The sequence below is a fragment of the Cervus elaphus genome, chromosome 3 (assembly GCF_910594005.1).
Source record: "Cervus elaphus chromosome 3, mCerEla1.1, whole genome shotgun sequence".
Lineage (NCBI taxonomy): Eukaryota > Metazoa > Chordata > Mammalia > Artiodactyla > Cervidae > Cervus > Cervus elaphus.
Genome location: NC_057817.1, coordinates 51,976,569 through 52,000,880, shown reverse-complemented (window position 1 = coordinate 52,000,880; position 24,312 = coordinate 51,976,569). Strand labels below are relative to the sequence as shown.

Sequence of the window (24,312 nt, the reverse complement as noted above, 5' to 3'; positions counted from 1 at the left end):
ACTGAGTACACACAAACACACATTATTCTTTTAGAGAGATTATTGTTTAGTTGCTAAGTCATGTCCCACTCTTGTGACCCTATGGACTGTAGCCCTCCAGGCTCCTCTGTCCATGGGATTCTCCAGACAAAAATACTGGAATAGGTTGTCATTTCCTTCTTCAGGAGATCTTCCCTACCCAACTGAACCCGCATCTCCCACATTGGCAGGCAGATTCTTTATGCCTGAACCACCAAGGAAGCCCTTGGTAATACTAAGTAGTGATAATTAGCTTAATTTTTATATATTTTCTTCTATTATCTAAATACCTGAAGAATTTTCCAAATGGCTTTTCATAATTACAGCCAAACTTTTTATTAATGTTTACAAACTTTACTATAGGTGAAAATTTATTCCAAACTATAGTCTATTAATTTAAGTAGGGGGACACAATGTGGACAGTATTAATGACTCTTGTTTTAGGAATGATACACTTTCCTTTTCTGAAACCCACTACACACACAGACATACATACTCCATAGGAACATTTCAGAGGACTTTCAAACTACTTTAAAAAGGAGTATTTGTGTGATTTTTCATTAAAACTATCAATCGGGGTCATTGGTTTTCATTAGTATGCTAACTAAGAACTAAGGAGACCACTACACACACACGTATCTGTGAGGGGAATTTACAGGGGAGAACCAGCCTAAAAAAGCAGAAAGGACCTTTTGGGCATCATATGAGTATGGAAAGTGTGAAGAACAGAAATGAGCTTCACACATGACAAGAGGATGTGCTGGGTGCTCCGCTTGCTCTGATTTACATCCATCCTCTTGTTCAGCCACCTCACTAACTTCATCTTATACCATGCCGTGTTTTCCTGGCTGCACTTCCTTTTCTCAAGCATGTTCTGCTAATTCCCACCACGGGATCTTTGCACATGCTGATCCTTCTGGCTCACTCAATTACCACCTCAGACATTCCTGCCCCCACATTTCACCCCATACTCCAAGGACTTTTACCTTTCATTTCAATCCCAGTTTAATTAAAGCTTACTCAGAGATCTATTCCTTCCTTTCTGTCTAAACTAGATATTTCTACCATCTTGTATTTCTTTTTTAGAAAATCTTATTTTCCTCATATCACTTGGGAAAATTCATTAATTTATTAATAATGTTAATTATAAAATAATCATGATAGTATTATAGTTTTTTTAGCTTGTTTGATACTATCTTTCTCACTATGCGCTAAGATCCATGAAAGCAGAGACCATGGTTACCATTGTTGTGATCTGTCCTACCACATTAATTGTCTATGGAAATAGTTATTAAATTATTGAACACAGATGGAAAAGAACACAAAAACAGGCTACAAATGGTAATATGCATTGTGCAGGCTTAAGCAATATATTGCACTTGCTTATTGTTAAATAAGCCTCCTTAAGCTGAACTAAGCAATACATTATATTTGTTCAGAGGGATTTGAATTCAGTGGCTAAACTACACACATAAGAGAAGGCTCGCTAAAGGTAAGATAGTTGCCCATTATTCCGGAAAATATAATATTTGGGCTTATTGACAGCTGCAAAGAAGTTCACTCTACTTCTACATGGTGGTCAGAATGTGCTATTCTGGTTGTGCCCTGAATGTGAAGGTTCTTGATGACACTCATATAACGTTAGTTCACGCCCTTCAATAATTGTGACTGGCAACCTCTGCTGGGGGAACAGGTGAGAAGATATTTTTGCAGCATTCCTCATAACGTGAATCTTGAGGCTGTATTGTTGAGGAATGTTATAAGGAAAAAAAAGTCTTCATGTAAAAGAAAGATGCTAACTTACTTTAAATGGAGTTGTTACTCAAAAATAATTATTTTGTATGAAGCATTAAAGTACTAACAGAAGTTTTGCACATATTGACTATGTGTCATCGTCTGTCTTGTTAGCATTTTGAACATAACACTTGTAATCTGACAGTGCTATAAACATTATTTTAAGTAAGATGATGAGAATGTATACAGTTGTAAAGATTCTTTTGGTGATGTTATGCTTACTTGATGTAACAACAACTAAATTATTCTCATTTAGAATGCATTGATTTTCTGTCTTTGGGGAACTCTACCTTTGAGATAAGACACAGGCAGCCTTACTTCCACACTGAATGCACACCTCTTTGCAGTCTATGCTGCTTTCAAATGCCACCTTCTTAAACTAATATCTTCATTTTAACTCTGGGGAATTTAAGTTAAATACATCAAGCTCTTATAGTTACCTCCATAAAGGAGCCACATTTTGAAGTCTGGGCAACAAGTCACTCTGAATAAAGCAATTCAGTGGAAACATAGCAAATAAAAGGAAGGAGCCCTGAAGTTTGATATATATATACATTTTTTTTCTTTCCAGAAGTAATTTTTTAATTAAAAAAATTTTTTTCCAGTGACACAAAAAGGCATCTCATTTGTAATCCTCTGATTGCACTAACTCTTCTAATCTCTTTGCCTTGTAGGTTTTTAACTCCTAAATTTCAAAATCCTCCACTTACTCTCACATTGACAGAAATGTTCACACACTGAAAGAGCTCAGTGAAACTGCCTTCTTCTGATCTCAACTTCTGTACTTCCCTCTCTGACTTAATTACTACATTTAAACCATCCCCTTGGCCTCACTGAACTTTCATTTCCTCAGTCCCTGCCTGTTTCCGGGCCCATCAGTCCCCTCTGGATTTATCTGCTTCCCTCACTTGTCTAGACGCAATAGTCCATCTTGACTGTGGAGACTTCTGACAGAATGTGGTCCACTGGAGAAGGGAATGGCAAACCACTTCAGTATTCTTGCCTTGAGAACACCATGAACAGTATGAGAAGGCAAAATGATAGGATACTGAAAGATGAACTCCTCAGGACAGTAGATGCCCAATATGCTACTGGAGATCAGTGGAGAAATAACTCCAGAAAGAATGAGGAGATGGAGCCAAAGCAAAAACAACACCCAGCTGTGGATGTGATGGGTGATGGAAGTAAAGTCCGATGCTGTAAAGAGCAATATTGCATAGGAACCTGGACTGTTAGGTCCATGAATCAAGGCAAATTGGAAGTGGTCAAACAGGAGATGGCAAGGGTGAACATCAAGATTTAGGAATGAGTGAACTAAAATGGGCTGGAATGGCTGAATTTAACTCAGATGACCATTATATCTACCACTGTGGGCAAAAATCCCTTAGAAGAAATGGAGCAGCCATCATAGTTAACAAAAAAGTCCAAAATGCAGTATTTGGATGCAATCTAAAAAATGACTCTGTTTGTTTCCAAGGAAAACCATTCAATATCACAGTAATCCAAGTCTACGCCCTGACCAATAATGCTGAAGAAGCTGAAGATGAACGGTTCTATGAAAACATACAAGACCTTCTAGAACTAACACCCAGAAAATATGTCCTTTACATTATAGGGGACTGGAATGCAAAAGTAGGAAGTCAAGAAATACTTGGAGTAATAGGCAACTTTGGCCTTGGAGTACAGAATGAAGCAGGGCAACGGCTAACAGAGTTTTGCCAAGAGAACGCACTGGTCATGGAAAACACCCTCTTCCAACAACACAAGAGAAGACTCTGTACATGGACATCACCAGATGGTCAATACCATTTTTTGCAGCCAAAAATGGAGAAGCTTTATACAGTCAGCAAAAACAAGACCTGGAGCTGACTGTGGCTCAGATCATGAACTCCTTATTGCCAAATTCAGACTTAAATTGAAGAAAGTAGGGAAAACCACTAGACCACCCAGGTATGACCTAAATCAAATCCCTTATGACTATACAGAGGAAGTGACAAAGAGACTCAAGGGATTAGATCTGATAGACAGAGAGCCTGATGAACTATGGACTCAGGTTCGTGACATTGCACAGGAGGCAGTGATCAAGACCATCCCCAAGAAAAAGAAGTGCAAAAAGGCAAAATGGCTGTCTGAGGAGGCCTTCCAAACAGCTATGGAAAGAAGAGAAGCAAAAGGCAAAGGAGAAAAGGAAAGATATGCCCATTTGAATGCAGAATTCCAAAGAATAGCAAGGATAAATAAGAAAGCCTTCCTCAGTGATCAGTGCAAAGAAATGGAAGAAAACATCAGAATGGGAAAGACTAGAGCTCTCGTCAAGAAAATTAGAAATAATAAGGGAACTTTTCACGAAAAGATGGGCACAATAAAGGACAGAAATGACAGAAACAGAAGATATTAAGAAGATGTGGCAAGAATACACAGAAGAACTATACAAAAGAGATGCTCACGACCCAGATAATCACGAGGATGTGATCATTCACCTAGAATCAGACATCCTGGAATGCAAATCCTTAGGAAGCATCACTGTGAACAATGCTAGTGGAGGTGATGGAATTCCAGTTGAGCTATTTCAAATCCTAAAAGATGATGCTGTGAAAGTGCTGCACTCAGTATGCCAGCAAATCTGGAAAGCTCAGCAGTGGCCACAGGACTGGAAAAGGTCAGTTTTCATTCCAATCCCAAAGAAAGGCAATGCCAAAGAATGCTCAAACTACCCCACAATTGCACTCATCTCACATGCTGGCAAAGTAATGCTCAAACTTCTCCAAGCTAGGCTTCAACAGTATGTGAACCGTGGACTTTCAGAAATTCAAGCTGGATTTACAAAAGGCGGAGGAACCAGAGATCAAATTGCCAACATCAGTTGGATCATTGAAAAAACAAGAGAGTTCCAGAAAAACATCTCCTTTTGCTTTATTGACTATGCCAAAGTCTTTGACTGTGTGGATCACAAAAATCTGTGGAAAATTCTTCAAGAGATGGGAATACCAGACCACCTAACTTGTCTCCTAAGAAATCTGTATGCAGGTCAAGAAGCAACAGTTAGACCTGGAGGTGAAACAACAGACAGGTTTCAAATTGGGATAGGAGTATGTCAAGGCTGTGTATTGTCACCCTGCTTTTTTTTTAACTACATGCAGAGTACGTCATGAGACATGCTAGACTTGATGAAGCACAAGCTGGAACCAAGATTGCTGGGAGAAATATCAATAACCTCAGATATGCAGATGACACCACCCTTATGGCAGAAAGTGAAGAGGAACTAAAGAGCCTCTTGATGAAAGTGAAACAGGAGACTGAAAAAGTTGCTTAAAACTCAACATTCAGAAAACTATGATTATGGCACCTGGTCCCATCACTTCATGGCAAATAGATGAGGAAACAATGGAAACAGTGAGAGACTTTATTTTTTGGGGCTGCAAATAGCTGCAGATGGTGACTGCAGCCATGAAATTAAAAGACACTTGCTCCTTGGAAGAAAAGTTATGACCTACCTAGACAGCTTATTAAAACACAGAGACATTACTTTGTCAACAAAGTCCCCTTCTCCTCCTGTCTTTAATCTTTCCCAGCACCAGGGTCTTTACCAATGAGTCGGTTCCTTGCATCAGGCCTTCTCTAGCTGTGGCAAACGGGCTCCTCGGCACGGCGGGGTGTGGCCTTCCCCCTGCAGTGGCCCCTCGTCGTGGAACGCGGGCTGTGGGTGCACAGGCTTCAGTAGTTGCAGCACATGGGCTCAGTAACTGTGGGGCTTGGGCTTAGCTGCTTTGCAGCGTGTGGAATCTCCCCCAACCAGGGATCGAACCCATGTGCCCTGCATTGGCAGGTGGATTCTTATCCACTGCGCCACCAGGGAAGTCTTTTAATGTCCATTTAAAATCAATTTATCAAGTCCTGTGACTAACTCTACTAGAACTTAGACTCACACTGTATCAATGTAATAGATAAACTTGGGAGAAGTGGCATCTTTAGCCTCTCTCTCTGTGTAAGTGTGGGCTGCCTCTCCGTGTATTTCAGGTCCTTCAGTAAAGAGTTTCCATTTGTCTTTAGGCAGTAAGGGCTCCACTTGTAGTTCAGCTGGTAAAGAATCCGTCTGCAATGTGGGAGACCTGGGTTGGAAAGATCCCCTGGAGAAGGGAATGGCTACCCACTCCAGTATTCTGGCCTGGAAAATTCCAAGAACTAAATAGTCCATGGCGTTGCAAAGAGTCGGACACGACTGAGCCACTTTCACTTTTCGCTTTAAGCAGTAAAGGATCCTAAATATTCAATCAGTTGGTATAGAACTCACCCACTAGGAAAGCACTTTGACTCTGTGATCAAATAAAACAGCAGGAGATTTTAAAGTTGTACTTAAAGGGCGAAAGCAAACTTCTTCATTTTTGGATGTTTATGAGCACTGCTAATTTTTTTTTTTTTAAGGAAAGTCTGATTTGGGAACATAAATATAGATCTTAAAATAGCTCTCATCTATCCATTGTAAAACAGGAAGGTTACAAGCTTGAATAATTAACATATACAGATATGTACATGGGCTCTTTAACCCATGGAGCTCACATAAAGCTATTTTTGATATGGAAATATAATCCTGGAGTTCCAGAAAGAGTCACAGATGCAACATTCTGCTGTCAGATGCAGCATTGTACCACTTAACATTATCCATAAACAATTACTGAAGATCATTATTTCCTATCACCTTCTGTACCAGAACATTTACCAGAGCTAACAAATAGCAAAACTTACTACACTGAAATTATCCTTCTGTTCCTCTCCTACCCTTCTTGATTGGAAAGAATTAAACTGTCTAAATATAGGCAGGAAGAAAAAGGAAATGATTACGTTTGGGTTGTAAAGCCACTTGATAACTATTTGGTTAAAGTTTTCTTAACTGAACCACCTCAAAAAATCAGTAATTTAAGCAATGGATTCCATAATTTCCCCCAAATGTGTAGGGATGTTTTGTAAACTGTAGTAAAACTGTATTCCCTCTTTATCCATGGAGAATAAAATTTCAATTATCTAATCAATACCTCCATATATGAGATATAATTTACTTCCATAAAATTTACCTTACTAAATTTCCACATCTAGATTCAACTCAACCTTCAAGGTCCAACTAACTGCAATATTACACTTCCCTAGTCAACCACAGCAACAAAAATTGTGATATATTTTCTCCCCTAAGCCTCATGCCACCTCATACCTATTATGTCACCAGTAACATTTTACTTGTCTCCATAATAATTTTTAGATTGTCTCTTTTCACACATCAGCTGTTAAAGGCAGAGAAACTATCAGTGATATTATTTTTAATGGCAATTTCATAGGCACAACCAATAAAATGTAGACTCTGTTTCACAGCATAACACTCAGTAAACAGTGATCAGCCTATTAAATACTAGTATACCATGAGAGAGCAATCAGTTGGCTTTCTCAAGTGACCAAATGTGATCATTTGCATATCTACGTCTAATATTTGGATCACTGGAATATGCATTATGACACCAATGGGAAAGAACAGACACTATGGATAATCACTGAATGCTGAGGACAGTTGGAGCTAGACACAGCTACAAAAGTCTCAGTCCAGTCATGGTGACGATACTGCCCGTTTCAAAGATTGGCAGGCAGCTGCCCACCTCTCATTGTCATGACATAGAGGGCAATACTTTTAATCTTAAAATATTTTGTATTGTGAAACTTTATCAAAAGTATTGAGGTGTTTTTGTCCAAACGTGGAAAAGATATCTGAAATAACAGTTCAGAGCTAACGTATAACGCAAGACTGGACTCGATTTAGGATACAAGTGATTCCTTGAAAAAAATTAAATTTCATTGCATTTCTTACTGAAAACAAACATTTAGATACAATACCCAGAGACTGACCTATTGCTGGAATAGAAAGAACAGGTACCCAGGATATTCAGCCCGTTTTTGTAAATCTGATGAATCGGTGTGTATGTGAGCGCTGTCAATTCCCTTTGACTTGTGTGCTGAGTCGCTTCAGTCATGTCCGACTCTCTGTGACCCTGTGTACTGTAGCCCACCAGGCTCCTCTGTCCAGGGGGATTCTCCAGGCAGGAATTCAGGTTGCCATGCCCTCCTCCAGGGGATCTTCCCAACTCAGGGGTCAAACCCAGGTCTCCCCCATGGCAGGCGCCCCCTGAGCCTCCAGGGAAGGCCAGGCCCCTCCTACCCCTCCTTAAAATGCACTGACCACAATCATCGCCAATCACACTTCATATGCATATTTAGATTACAAGTTCCTTCTTTCAACAAAAACGCCTCCTTGTGCTGGGTACTGTGGTGTAGATTTTAAGAATAGAAAATTAATTATAACTCCCATTCATGAATCTCAAATTCAGGGTAACAAGAAAAAGGACCATTCCACTAATATGAGCTCAAACCCAGGATTCAGTCAGAAACATTCCATTTTTTAGTGTAACAATTGTACATATTTTTTTTTTCTCTTGACCATTAGATGCCTCAGAATATATCTAATTATAAACAATTGGCCTTTGATACAGTCATCATTTACAATTTGCTCCCTATTTAATGATGACTTCATGAAACTAAAGGAAATAAAGATCAGCAACCTAAGCAATTATTTGAATAGATGAGCAGTTACTAATATACTAGCAGAAGATTTGTATTACTTTCCCAACATTACCCTTGCATTACCCCTTAAATCAGACCACCAAATACAATACAAATACAATAGCATCAACTTTCAGATGAACAAGGTAAATGCAACTTTCTTTACTGATGATTTAAATTTGGAGATGGAATTATCAACCTGCCAAGAGGACTGGGCTTTTAAAAATTGCATTAGAGACTGGTAAAAGGACTAGACTAGTTATCACATATTTGCATTAAAATAAAACTCTCAATGAAAATAAATACTTTTAAATTAAGTAAATTACTACCTTACCAAGGTGTGTGGGGTTTAGGGCTTGAGGAATGATCAAGCCTGCATTTATTATTGATGCACAAAATAGCCTCACAAAATGAGACTCCTGCAACTGGTGGTTACGTAAAATTGTTGCTGTTGTCTCTAATGTTTTCAATCTATGACGGATTACTAGTCAGATTAGATTCAGGGTCATTTGTTTATATCACAAACTCATTTTATTTTTATCAAGTTCCTATAGTTATGACACTATTTCCTGGTTCCTGTTTTTTGAAATCTAGAATAAGACAGCTTGTCTAATTATATGTTTCTCTTCTTCTCTGATTCAGGTAAAAGTTAGTTTCTAAAGGAAATAGATCTATTTACTTTCTGGAAAATTTACAGTGGCTACTTTGAATATTGGATCATAGAACATTAAAAACAATTCAGAAAAGAGATGATGTCATCATGGACAAAGGTGGAAAAGTAGAAGGAAGTAGAAAGACATGTATAAAATAGAGCTATATATTGGCTACAACCTATACAGTTTTCTGTTGGAGTGGTATTATACAAAGATGACATTAGAGATGACTTAATTTTTGTGGTGTTTCTCTGTATCTGACCTAGCATCTAACTGGGTTTCCCAGGTGGTGCTAGTGGTAAAGAACCCACCTGCCAATGCAGGAGACATAAGATAGATAGGTGGGTTTGATTCCTGGGAGGGAAGATCTCCTGGAGGGTGGCATGGAACCTACTCCAGTATTCTTGCCTGGAGAATCCCATGGATAGAGGAGCCTGGCAGGCTACGCTCCATAGGGTCGCAAAGAGTCAGACATGACTAAAATGACTTAGCATGTACACATCCATGTAACTGATAAGCCCAATCATGGAATTGGTTAAAGAGTTAGGGGGGAAAATCCCTTTGAGAGGAAAGGAGTTTGGGAGAAATCAATGATTTTTGATTGACATGGTACATCTTAGATGCCAATTAAATAAACATGTGGAGTGAAAAGCAGAAAATTAGAAAAAAAAAGTTTCTTTAAGTTTTATGTAATTTCTCAAGAGTGAAAAGTTATCAAAGTTTGGTGGAAGACTGTTTCCTGATATTGTTCTTTTTTGTATGAAAGGGAATTTCATACTAGATGTCAGAGCATCTAGTCTCCAGAACTCTCACACTTCTATTCATTTATCCACTTAAATGGAGGCAGGGGTAGAATAGTGGTGACTTTTGTTTCTGGATTATTTGGGTCCTCTTAGTCTAGAAACAAATTGGAGAACAATGTTATGAGTTTGTGGAGGAGGTAATGAATATGAATTAACTATATAAAATTTACCTCCAACAGTGGAAAAAGTATGAGATTTGGAGCTAGACGGATTTAACTCTGCCACTTGCTGCCTGGAAGACTTTATGAGCTTTATTAACTTCCCTATGAGTACAGAAATTATCTAGAAAAAATAGTAATTGAATTTGTCCTGAAAGATGTTGGAAAGAAAGAGGAAGCAAAATGGAGAAGTTGGTTTATAACCTGGATTTACTACCTGCCATGTCGTCTGTGCCTTTGGGGAGAGTAAACTCTCAAAGCAAAATTATTAAAATTTTTTTTCAAGAGGAAATTGTGTACAAAGGAAATGAACACATATTGTTTTTATGGAACTATAACTAGTTTTATAAAATCAGTGTGACTGGGTATATAGACTATAAGATGAAAAGAGAAAATATGTAAAGATGAAGATATGAAAGGAGGAAGACCACCTTGGATGAAAAATTTAAGAAGTGTTTACATTATTTTTTAGGCAATAAGGATAGTGTCAGGATATTTCATATTCTTTAATTTAGCACCATCTATGAAAAGATCCTTTCTCTGAACACAAAAGAGATCAATTTTTTCAAATGGTCTGACTTATTAAAACACTTGGCTCCTTAGATCATGAAGTTATTCAGAGCATATGACACAGGGGATAACGTACCAGTGGTCAAGGTTGTGACTTCTAATCCTGTTGCTATACATTCCAAGGAGTCTTCCAAATGAATGTCTCTTAGAAAACGCCCAGTAGACTTCCTTCTGGAGATTTAGTATCTCCATCTTAACTTGATGCCGCCATTAACACTCTCAGTAGTGAGAGTGGAACACATCTTCATGTAAAGTATTAGTGACAACATTTAAAGTGCATTCCCTGGAGGGGGGCATGACAACCCTCTCCAGTGTTCTTGCCTGGAGAATCCCATGGACAGAGTAGCCTTTCAGACTACAGTCCTTGAAGTTGAAAATAATGAGATGCAACTGAATGACTAACACTTTAAAGTTCCATCTGACATGGCAGGCTTACACCCTGCTCCTTAAAGGAGTTTTCTTACTTGTCTTTCAGACAACGGCATTCTTGGTCCTCATCTGGCTTTTTTGACTCTCTCCATCCCCTTGCTGGACAGGCTTCCTCTTCCCCATCTCTCTCTATATACCAGAAGGATTCATGACTACACTACATTTCTCCTCTGCTCCCTAAATTCACTTCTAGGTGACTTACAGGCATCACTGAATGTATGAGTTGGAGATCAAGAGAGAGGCTGATGCCAATGAATAAATATTATTATTTACAATAGACAGAAGTGTAGTACAGGAAAACCTAAGAAAATTAATTGGTACTCAGAAGAAATTTCATTTATTTTGAAGGCTGTATTTCAAATCAGTGGAGGAAATATTTTCAATATATTGTCTTGGGGCCACTTGTAGAGATATTTGAGGGAAAGAAACCAGAACTGAATGCCTGCTTTACCATATACAAGAACAAATTCTAGCTGGAGCAAAGGTTTAAATGTCAAGAAAAATAGCAAGAGAAAACAATAACCATAATAAACACTCACACATGTATAAAAATTCATATATACACATGATCATAAGTGTAGTAAAAACAGATATGTCCTCATAATCATGTGTAAATAATATTGTTAAAACCTGAGAGAGTGGCTTATTGTCGTAGATACAAGGAACAGTACCATGAGTTGACTCAGTTGGAGGATTCTAGAGTCAGATTTTTCTTCTCACCCTTCAACTTTATGCAAATTATTGTTTTTTCTTTTGTGTCTCTTTTGCTTATAGGTATTCACAAGACTCTTTTGAAACTCTGAAGATTAAAATAGTTAATAATGTAGAGTGCACAGAATTGTGATTGGCATATCAGTTCAGTTCAGTCACTCAGTCATGTCTGACTCTTTGCAACCCCGTAGACTATCACGCCAGGCTTAACTGTCCATCCAACCATCTCATCCTCTGTTGTCCCCTTCTCCTCCTACTTTCAATCTTTCCCAGCATCAGGGTCTTTTCCAGTGAGTCAGTTCTTTGCATGAGATGGCCAAAGTATTGGAGTTTCCATTTCAGCATGTCTTTCCAATGAATATTCAGGACTGATCTCCTTTAGGATTGACTGGTTTGGTCTCCTTGCAGTCCAAGGGATTATCAAGAATCTTCTCCAACACCACAGTTCAAAAGCATCAATTCTTTGGCATTCAACTTTTTTTATGGTCCAATTCTCACATCTATATATGACTACTGGAAAAACCATACCTTTGGCTAGACAGAACTTTGTTGGCAAAGTAATGTCTCTGCTTTTTAATATGCTGTCTAGGTTGGTTATAGCCTTTCTTCCAGGGAACAAGCATCTTTTAATTTCATGGCTACAGTCACCATCTGCAGTGATTTTGGAGCCCAATAAAATAAAGTCTGTCACTGTTTCCACTGTTTCCCCATCTATTTGGCATGAAGTGATGGGACCAGATGCCATGATCTTAGTTTTCTGAATGTTGAGTTTTAAGCCAGCTTTTTCACTCTCCTCTTTCACTTTCATCAAGAGGCTCTTTACTGCTGCTGCTGCTAATTGCTTCAGTCATGTCCGACTCCTAGCGACCCCATGGACTGAAGCCCACCAGGCTCCTCCGTCCATGGGATTTTCCAGGCAAGAGTACTGGAGTGGGGTGCCATTGCCTTCTCCAAGAGGCTCTTTATTTTTGCCATAAGGGTTGTGCCATCTGCATATCTGAGGTTATTGATATTTCTCCTGGCAGTCTTGATTCCAGCTTGGGCTTCAGCCAGTCCAGCATTTTGCATTATGTACTGTGCATATAAGTTAAATAAGCAGGGTGACAATACACAGCCTTGACATACTCCTTTCTCCATTTGGAACCAGTCTGCTGTTCCATGTCCAGTTCTAACTGTTGCTTCTTGACCTGCATACAGATTTCTCAGGAGGCAGGTAAGGTGGTCTGGTATTCCCATTTCTTGAAGAATTTTCCAGTTTGTTGTGATCTACACAGTCAAAGGCTTTGGCACAGTCAATAAAGCAGAAGTAGATTTTATTTTGGAACTCCATTGCTTTTTCTATGATCCAACAGTTATTGTTATCTTGAGCAATTATTGAGCAACAGTATGCAGCCTTGATGTACCTTTACCAATTTTGAACCAGTCCATTGTTCCATGTCTAGTTCTAACTGTTGCTTCTTGACCTGCATAGATTTCTCAGGAGGCAGATAAGGTGGTCTGGGGTTCCCATCTCTTTAAGAGTTTTCCACAGTTTGTTGTGATCCACATAGTCAAAGGGTTTAGTGTAGTCCTTAAAATCTCTCAAAAATCACTGTTTATATCTTTGAGGTGTCCCTCCACCAGAGTTCCACAAAGCAAATTTTGTATCTGCTGGACAACTCCGAATACACTGTGACATTTATTGTAGCCAGTATTCCATGATGGGTCATCAGATAAATGGGAACAGGGACAGACAGATACATACATGACATATATATAATTTTTCTTGATCAAAGTTTTATGATGTTTCCCATCTCATAGATAGTTCTTTTCCCCCCCATAAATCATGGGAGTTTGTACTGTAGTTTGCTTTCTATGCCAAAGCACACACTGAATTTCAGTGGGGAAACCAGATATAATTTATGAAGTTAGCCAAAATATGAGAGCCGAGAGACAGGGTCAGGCAGTCATTCTGATTTAGCCTGTTTTCATCACCTCCATTTTCTCAGGAAGAACATCACAGGTTTTGTTTTTTTTTTTCCCCATTCAAAACTCAGGGTGACATTAAGCTGCAGGATATTGTATTTTTATCTTCAAATCAGAAGCATAAATCCAACACTCTCTAAAAAACCTATATACAGTATTTAAGGAACTGATAAGAAAGCTTATGCTCAGATGAAGCTGAAAAAGTTCAACAGAATTTGGCTTCAGTTTGCTAAAATATGTGTACATGCACATAAAAATGGCAACAGAAATGTACTTTTTCCTACAAAAATGTTTATTTATTTACTAGTTTACTCTTACAAGGAATAAGTTCTAATTTCAAAACTATCAATAGTATTTTTCACTTTAATAGATTCACACCATACTCACATTAATTTTTAAACTTTTTTTCTGCCAAACTGTAGATAGCTACTGATGACCTGGTTTTAGTATTGAATAGCTGCCACTTAAACTCTTCAAAATAGAGCAAAAAACTCATATTTAAAAATACAAAATTTCTAAAATTCCAACTAAAAAATGAATGAGTCACAGGGATAAAAATATACAGTGTGGAGAATATAGTCAGTAATAATATATTTTTGAATTATGATAAGGTGGTAAAAAGGTAAAACCTTCCAGGTACAAGACAAATAAGGTAAAATGTACAACATGATCAATATAATTAATGCTTTTGTATGTTATATATAAAGTTGTTAGGAGAATAAATTCTAAGAGTTCACATCACAAAGAGAAAACATTTTCTTTACCTTTTATTTTGTATTTATATCAGAAGATGGATGTTCACTAAGTTTTTGTGGCAATCATTTCATGATGTATGCAAGTTAAGTCATTATTCCGTACACATTAAATTTATAGAGCTGTGTATCAGTTGTATCTCAATAAAACTGGAAAAAAACACAATTCCTCAGTAGAGTATAGTAAGATGTTTATATGGAGAACCATGTAAATTATTACCACCCAGACAGAAATCTCTTAATATAAATTGAATCACCAACAGTATATTCCTTTGTGACATTATCAAGGCATATAGCATAGGGTATCCTACCCACTGAGGATACCATATGCCAATTTATACACCAAATGTTAACATATAATAGTCTTGTACAAAACAGATTGATATGGAGCAAACTTTAAACAGTTCTTTTAAAAGAAGCTAATGTGAGAGGAAGAAATGAAGACACAAAAATTGATAATTCTTCATTAGGCAATTTAATGTGATAACAAGAATTGATATTCTTTTCTGAAAAAAAAATTCCTATAAGAAGAAATAATTGTGGAAGCATGAGAATTTACTTCAATAAGCTGAACAAAATGCTTAAAATTCAAAATGTAATTCACCCTAAAGAGCTTGAGATTAAAAATGAAATATAACTCAGAATATACATATTTACACTTATCTCTTGTAGAGCATATGTTCCCTTCCAAGCTATGCAAGGATTTACCATTTGCCATGTTTTCACAGATTAAATATTGTTAGATGCTCCAAGGCACTGTTCATAGCTACTTTCAAGATTAAAACTAACAAAAAAAATCTGTTTTAAATACATCCTTGTTATTTGACACTTTAGTGCCTCTAAATCACATAAAGACAGCTTATTTTATTCCTCTGTAATTCAATACTGCAAATGTTAGTATACTGAATATTAATATGATCAATAGAAAAACATCTAAGACAGTTGTATTTCTTTTTAATTCTATAAAGTAATATATTAGATACTTTTGACAAGGCTGGGAGGGCTATCAAGTCTTGAATATTCATTTACTTTGCTTTTTCTATGTGCAACTATGTGTTTATGTTTTTATCACTTTTTGCTTTTTTCCACAAGCACTTGTAAGAACAAACAATAATTATTTAGTATACAGGGCACCTTTTATGTAACTTCAGTCTTTCCTCTTGCCTCTCAATAGCGGGGCCACTACATTTTGAATTCGGAAGTATAATATCTTAGGTGTCATTTCTATTGAAGGGGAGCAGAACATGAAACCCCTAAATGTGCCACTTTGACATGAGGATTATTCTAAGCAGCAGAAGGCACGTAAGACCCAGCAGATTCAGGCAATACATTTACCTTTCCCTAAAACCTCTAAGAATTTAAATAAGGAGCCTGAAAGAGAACAACTACCAGAGATGATGATTTTTTAAATCTGAAGACTTATCTGCATGGAAGGGCAAGCATCTAATTAGCAAACATGTGTGCTTCTTAACTTCCTGTGAATTGTCCTCCACTTTAAAGCCTCTTCTCCATTTCTCACTTCAGGATATAATATATTTTATTAACACGCTATGTTATTAATACTACAGCACATTGAAGACTCTAAGAAGTTCTTAAGTAGAGACACTTGCTTTGCTTAACTTTATTTCAACATTTGCTTGTCTTATTGGAACCTGGTAACATTCCAGTGTTTATTTAGAAAACATGACTCCTTAGCAGCTCTCCGCCTGCTTGTCCATGTTGTTTTGGCCCTCTTTAGAGGTGAGTGTGTGTGTGTGTGTGTGTGTGTGTGTGCGCGCGCAAGTGCATACATGTGTGTGTATAAATTGCTATTCGCCACTGGCCAAGCTGAAGCATATTTTATAAAATAATTATGTGAAACTTTCTGCTTCAGTATTGAAGAGTTTGACTTGGTGACACAATGTTCTCTTTATAGGAATCCTCTGCAGAAAGTATTTTATATCTCAGGACCAGCAAAAGCAATAGTCGTGCTATGATTTTTTAATTAATTTTTAATGGATTACAAAGTCAAAACCATTTAGAGTCTAAGTAGCAAAATTATATTATAAAGATAACTTTAACATCTACACACTCAGAATTGAAAGAACATTTTATCCCTAGTTTCTAGCAGAGTCTTGGCAAATAGTAGGAAAGCAGTAAATACTTTTCTAATGTCTATCACTACTTCATTTAGACAATTATTCTCACATTTATGATGCAAACCATCCTGGAAAGTTATTTATATTATTTAAAAGCAGCAGATGGTATTATATAACACACACTTTCTGTGTCCTATGAAAATTCATTCTATCTTACCCCTTTCCATCCTGTGACCTCTATCTACCCAAAAGGCTTGATTTTGTTCAGATTCCCATCCTCTCTTGCAGTTGGAGAGTCTGACCCATCTCTAGTAAAAGCAAGTAAATCCTAGTTTGTCTAAGCTAATCATGTTAGTTAATTCTGGCCAATGGTGTGTGAAGAAACTTACTAAGGAAACACTTAGGAAAGATTTGTTCAGTCTTTAAAATGAAGATACAGAGTTTATCTCTTGCGATGATGGCCATCATTACCATGCCTGGGTGTGATGTCTTGGAAATGTGGATAAACCAAAAAGCAAAGCCCATAAACGTGGGGACTGGGGATTAGAGGCAGAGACATGGGAATAAACTAAGTCATTAATATTTTTATGTCACTGAATAAACCAACCCTGGAGTTGTCATTTCCTGTCTTTCCCTGAATTCTTGATAAGTGAGAATCTTATTAAGTAAATTTTCAAATAAAGCCCAATTAAGGCTATTCAAATGGGAATTTTATGTTACTTGCAGTTAACACATCCTAACTATCATACGCATATAACTTCTAATACTTTTACTCAGATTTTAATCATCAAATCTAGCTTTTGTAGTTTAAATTTGCAAGCTATAAGAATTTCATATCACTAGACTTTTATTTTCCTCTTATTTTTACTAAGATTATAGGTGCTAAATTAGCCTTCGCTCAGATTCAATAGCATTGTATCCTTATAAGATTTAGTTTGTTTATTTTGGGAAGTGTCAACATGAATAGAAATGTTCCATCTTTAAACATAAGTACATTAAGCTTAAGCTTTCAAAATTAATGTATTAAAACTTAATAAGTCATTAACACTTTTTTTCTGATAAATTTTCAATTATTTCTCATTCATAGTGATATTTTTCATAAACATGCATTCAAAATGGTGAACATTTTCATCCTCTACTTTAATAAAACTTAAAAATTCCAGGGTTGATTGACTGAAATTGAGAACTTCTATGTTAATATCTTTAATGGCACATCTTTTTTTTTTCCCCCCAGTGGGTTTTGTCATACATTGATATGAATCAGCCAAAGAGTTACACGTATTCCCCATCCCGATCCCCCCTCCCACCTCCCTCTCCACCCGATCCCTCTGAGTCTTCCCAGTGCACCAGGCCCGAGCACTTGTCTCATGCATCCCACCTGGGCTGGTGATCTGTTTCACCATAGATAATATACATGCTGTTCTTTCAAAACATCCCACCCTCACCTTCTCCAACAGAGTTCAAAAGTCTGTTCTGTACTTCTGTGTCTCTTTTTCTGTTTTGCATATAGGGTTATCATTACCATCTTTCTAAATTCCATATATATGTGTTAGTATGCTGTAATGTTCTTTATCTTTCTGGCTTACTTCACTCTGTATAATGGGCTCCAGTTTCATCCATCTCATTAGAACTGATTCAAATGAATTCTTTTTAACGGCTGAGTAATATTCCATGGTGTATATGTACCACAGCTTCCTTATCCATTCATCTGCTGATGGGCATCTAGGTTGCTAATGGCACATCTTAAAACTAGGTCTTCCTAGTTGAAATTTTCCAACCTTACAGTGGTATTTCTTTTGAGAGGATTTATCATGTGGAATTTAGTACAGTGGACATGGCCCTTGCACTGCTCTCTATTTCTCAGTATTTGTATTTGAATGGAACATCCTGCTGGAATCTGCTCTTACTTTTCTGTTTGTGAAACATAATAAATTTTAAAAAATAGTTTATTTCTCTAGATGAAAAAATAACCCAAGGACAGTAAATCCTGTCTTTATGTCAGTATATGTCTCTCCCATGAAGACAAATCCAACATATCAAATATTGAAGAGAATGACACCTAAAATATTTTTTTACTAGTTAAGTTCAGGACTTTAGAAGAAAATGAAAAAATCACCCAACAGAAAATTTTAAACTGGTAGCATTTTCATTCAATTGTGAAATGATTACTTTTTTAATCCATGTTGACATCTTCTTTTCAACATTTTCTGTTATGTGAAGTAGATGAGTATAGATGGACAATGAAACATATTAATATGATCTCCTTTAATTGCCAATCTCACTCACGTAGGCGGTTGATGAAAACAGCTGGTTGTAAAGCAGAGAAATTGTCTTCAAATAAAGGAAGATGAAAACTTTTTTAGTTAGCTCATGCTAACTAAATATTATAACCTGGTATTTAAACAACAGACATATCTCTCTCAGAGTCTGGGTGGCTGGGTACCCAGAGATCAGGGGGACGTATGGTCAAGTTCTGGTGAACTTGCACATGTCACACTTCCTCATTAGCTCCTAGCTTCACTTTAGAGAGCTCTCTTAGCAATACTGATGCCATTTTGGTTTTCCTTTCATAAAATATAAGTGAAAAAACAGTACACTCTGTCCTAGTATGTTAGGATAAAGATTGCAAGTCAGGGAATCCATTTGTATATATGGATTCTATATATGCAAATATTCATATATTTCTATGAATATTAATATGTATATGACAGATAAAGTATCAGAAATACTCTCTGGAGCTGACATATGAATTTTTGAGTCCTCTGCATATAGAGGATCATTGAACACTTGCTTTTGGTGTGCAGAAGAATGAGGGCATGAAGATCTGGGAAGAAACCTGGAGAGACTCCAGCATTAAGGGAGGAGAAGACGTTAGGTTCATTCGTGGTAGGAGTTTGGGCAGATGTGGTCAACTGAAAATTAAGGAAAAGAAGTTTCGTTTTGCAAGAGTGTAACTGTGATGACGTTCCATGAAATCTAAGTAGGAAAGGAGCAAAGGAACCACCACAATAGTTAATCTCTTTTTGTTGAAGAACCAAAGTAAATAGGCAAGTTGAGAAGAGAGTAGGTGGCATTCTGAATGAAACATCTAATTATTAGTTTTATAGTTGTTATGCATGTTGACAAGAACCAACGTGATGGGGAGGGTAGCTAAAACAGAGGGATGGCTATCACTGAAGGTGAATGACTTGAATCACTGGGAAACTGTTAGGTCAAATGAGCCATTCATGGTGACCTTTAAGTTACCATGGCAACAGCTTAGGAATGAGGCATGTAGGGATACAGAGGAATTCTGTAAGCCAAGCTATAAAATTGCTAACAAAGGAAAAGGGGGTGATGTGAAAGTTGATAAAAACAGTGACGGGAAGGAAGTACTATTGCTGAATACCACACACCTGAAAGAGAATTCTTTTTCTTACACAGAGAAGTAAATTTTGGCAGAGTTATTGGTGATGCGAGGAGAGCAGAGATCATACATCTCAGCCCCAAGGTTACTGAGGAATAAGAACGTCAGCAGCTTGAGAAAACTCGAGAAAATGGAATGTCAGGGTAGAGCTAGATTCACTTAAGTCAAGAGGTCAGGGAGCAGCGTAAGGAAATACAGGAATTGTCTCCTTGGAGTTATTTCGATAGGTCACAATTGGAGGGGTGGTTTGGGGGGCCTGGGTCAAGTTAATGAAGTCCTGGAGTTTAGGAACTACTGTGCTGGAAAGGTCCATGAGCAAGGGGAACACACGAGGGGTGGAGGAGCTATGAGCTTGTGGTCCAGATGTTGGCTGATGAGAACTGGAATGTGGTCGGGAAGGAGTCGGTCTCTACCGTTGCTTTAAGGAGAGAATCCTGCTTACAGCAACTACATGAACATTTATTAGCTCAGCTGATGAATCTTCATAAACTGATTGAGAGGATTAAATAAGATTATACAGGTGCTTTATAGAATGGAATAAAAAAGAGTCCATTATTATTGAAATGCCTGAGTCAAATTTAATAAAATAATTAGGTATCAATCAAGGTATTCTTTCCTCTTTTATTTTTTTTCCTCTTTTAAAGTTATAAGCATTTTTCCTACTGTCACTACAGTTATTGATATAATACTAAAGAGAATATGATGACATAATGAAAGATCTAAATTTGATCAAATTCTATTTTTTTAAGATGAAGTCCCATCATTATTCTAGATTCTTCACTATGTGGTTCAAATTTTTAAGGCAACTGGTTGCCAAATTTCCTTTTTTCAATTTCTCTTGATTCTATTGTTTGCTAATCCTGCTTACAGCATCATTTCACATTTTTACTTTGAATAGGGAAAACAATAAACCATATGGCAAGACTATTTTAAATGTCAAATCAAACATGTTTCTAGAGCCATGAATAATCCCCAAACATATATTACTTAAAGGCTTCCTTCAAATACTGACCTTTTATTCATTGTGTATACACAATATCTATCATCTGTTAATTTTTTCCTATATGCTAGATGTTTTGCATGTATTATTTCTAATCTTCATAACAAGCTACAGAAGTGGATTTTCTAAATTTTATTTTCCCAGTGAGAAAGCTAAGACTTGAAAAGATTAGATCTGTCCAAAGTCTCCACCTTATAAGTAATGAGTATCTTGGATCCAAACCTGAACCTGTCTGATTCCAAAGCACACACTCTTTAATATTGTATTACCTCTACTTATTGTCATCACCTTTTCTAATAGGATATGATTTGAAGGACGCAGGAAAGAGTCTAGTTCTCTGGACGTTTCTTTACTGGCTTAATGAAGTTCTGATTTTCCATCATTACAGTCAATCATTTGGGGGTACCACTTTGATTTTTCTATCAAATAACTTCCAGAAACTTTAAAATATAGGCTGGAAATCACACACATTATTACAAATGTGTGCATAAGCACTCTTTCCTTTAGAAATGGTGTTCAGAGATCATGTGTGTTTGGTGTATGAAAAGATTTGGGTCAAAAGAAGTCATTTAGACTTCATCTTCCCACACGGGCTTGTCCCTTGGTGGGCCAGCAATGTGGAGAGCACTGGGTTATGCCTAAGTTCCGGGTATTGAAGGGCACAAGACTTTAGAGTGAGATATCAAAATACCTTATAAACAAAGCATTTTCTTTGTAACTTCGTTCACAATTAAACTTACTTTACCAATGCTTTTAAATCAAAGTAAGATGCACAGCCAACGATGAACATTTTTCCTGCCTGCAAGAGGTGATCAAAATACTGCAAGTGCTATTTGAATTTTGATATACTGAAGATAACAAATGGCTTTTCCATTGATTCTCTTTCAGTCTATTATTTCAATTAATCTTCATTATCATGTACAGATTTTACATAGCTGGTTTTTTAAAAATAGGGAATAATTTTTCAATCTTTTGCAAGTATTAACATGGCAAAATGGCTTTTACTCTCATTTCACTGTCATTGCTTCATCTGTATATTCTTTTTGGATGTGAACTAACTGCTAAATATGTAAACACATAAACCTAAATGCTATCAGGGCCAACATGGTTTATATTAATTTATGAAGAGAAAAGTAAGATGAATGATTTCAGGAATATTTTCATTAAGTCACACAAGATTGCTACTTATTCTCCACACATTTTTAAGAATAATAGTTTGTAGAAATGAAACCTTTTGCTTAAGTACAATACCTGTACCATAATGTTACAAATGTGAAATGGCAACCCACTCTGGTATTCTTGTCTGGAAAATTCTTGTCGAATTCTTGTCATGTACAGAGTGAGCCTGGTGGGCTACACTCCATGAGGTTGCAAAAGGGTCAGACATGACTGAACCACTCAGCATGCACGCACAAGTGTGTGTATATGTATATGTGACATTTATAAAATAATAATATACAAATCACATTACAAAACAGAAATAATGCCTTTACCTGTTGAAAAAGTTGAAAGTTGAAAGTGAAGTCATTCAGTTGTGTCCGACTTTTTGAACCCAGGTCTCCTGCATTGTAGGCAGACACTATCACTGAGAGAAATTATCCTCTGCTTATAATCTTGAGCTGCGTCACTGAAATTTGAGAAAATTTTTATATACATTAATATAGAAATATTTAAGTAAATAATTATTGATTTTCTTGCTAATTATTTCATAAAAACCAAAGATATTTTAAGATCCACCTTTTAAAATGAGATTCATTTGGTTTAATGTTAAGTGAGGAAAGTAAATCATAGATTAGTACAGACAGCATACCTACTATACCCTGGTCTTGTTTGTTTTCCTTTTATTCTCCCTAAGTAATAAGTATGTGAATGGACTTTTTCCCTAATTCTTCAAGAAATAAAATTTGGAGCTCTCACAAGAAAAATGATTGTCACCTGTATAGTAGTATGTAAATAATTAGCATTTCATAATATTCTGAAAGGTTGCTTTATGCTCCCAAATTATCTAATTTAGATACTCATTTATTTGCTTATTTATAAGCTAAGTTTATTTTTGGAAAAAGTGTGGATCCTTATTTATAATATTTTGTTTTAAAAAGAAATGAGGATTTTTAGAACATAAGAAACACACGATACTTTACTCTGTCATTGGTAAACCAGTGTTTCAGATGCTTTAGGTTCAAAGTTTAATATTGAAAGTGACTTGCTTTGATCATGACACTTGAGAAAGTTTCTCTCTGCTAGTTCCCTCACTTGAAAAACAGGGAAAATAATGTTGACCTCATGGAATTCTCAGATGGAAAAGCCAGTGAAAGCTGGAGTTATTCTCAACTGTGGCGACAATGATCTAAAGTGTTTAAGATCAGAACATCTGGGTCATGATCTGGATGATCTGTTAATGCCAGACAACCATGGGGTGTAATCAGAAACTTTTTTCTAACCTAATAGAAAACCAAGTATTTTCATGAACTGTGACGGAGAGGATGCAACCTGTTTAAACAACCTGTGGAAATACAGGAAATGAAGATGACATTTTATGTCATAGGGGAATTTTACTAAGCTTGGCCATACCTTTCATTTAGAGTAATTATTTTATTAATTCAAAGCCCTTGCATGATGTATGTGACTTCTTTTCACTGTTACATGGAAAAACAGAAGGGTGATTTATTATACCTGTTACAGTTCATTGTCCAACGTCTTTAAGGCCAGTATCATAATTGATTTATACTGTATTATTCAGTTCAGTTGCTCAGTCACTCAGTCGTATCCAACTCTTTGTTGGACCCCATGGATCACAGCATGCCAGGCCTCCCTGTCCATCACCAACTCCCGGAGTTTACCCAAACTCATGTCCATTGAGTTGGTGATGCCATCCAACCATCTCATCCTCTGTCGTCTCCTTCTCCTCCTGTCTTCAATCTTTCCCAGCCTCAGGGTCTTTTCAAAAGAGTCAACTCTTCACGTCAGGTGGCCAAAGTATTGGAGTTTCAACTTCAACATCAGTCCTTAATGAACACTCAGGGTGTTCTCGTTTAGGATGGACTGGTTGGCTCTCCTTGCAGTAAGTATACTGTGTAATTAGTAATCAGTTAATTTTGTGAGGTGTAGTGGCAAGAAATAAACAAAGGCAATTAAGATATTGTGAGAATTATAATTGGCTAACAGCAGAACAAACCTTTTTCTATTGAGGTAGCATTCATTTACAATGTTATGTAAGTTTCAGGTGTATAGCATAATGATTCACAATTTTAAGCATTATACCCCATTTATTGTTATTATAAATATTGGCCACATTCCATATGCTGTACAAATTATCCTTTAGCCTATTAATTTTATACATAGTACTTTGCACTTAATCCCCTACCCCATCTTGCCTCT

The 24,312-nt window shown here is 36.8% G+C and overlaps 1 protein-coding gene across 2 annotated transcripts in view; it reads left to right on the top strand.

Moving 5' to 3' along the window:
* Positions 1 to 24,312, top strand: part of LOC122684422 — a 438,645-nt gene that overhangs the window by 347,176 nt on the left and 67,157 nt on the right. The window lies entirely within an intron of this gene.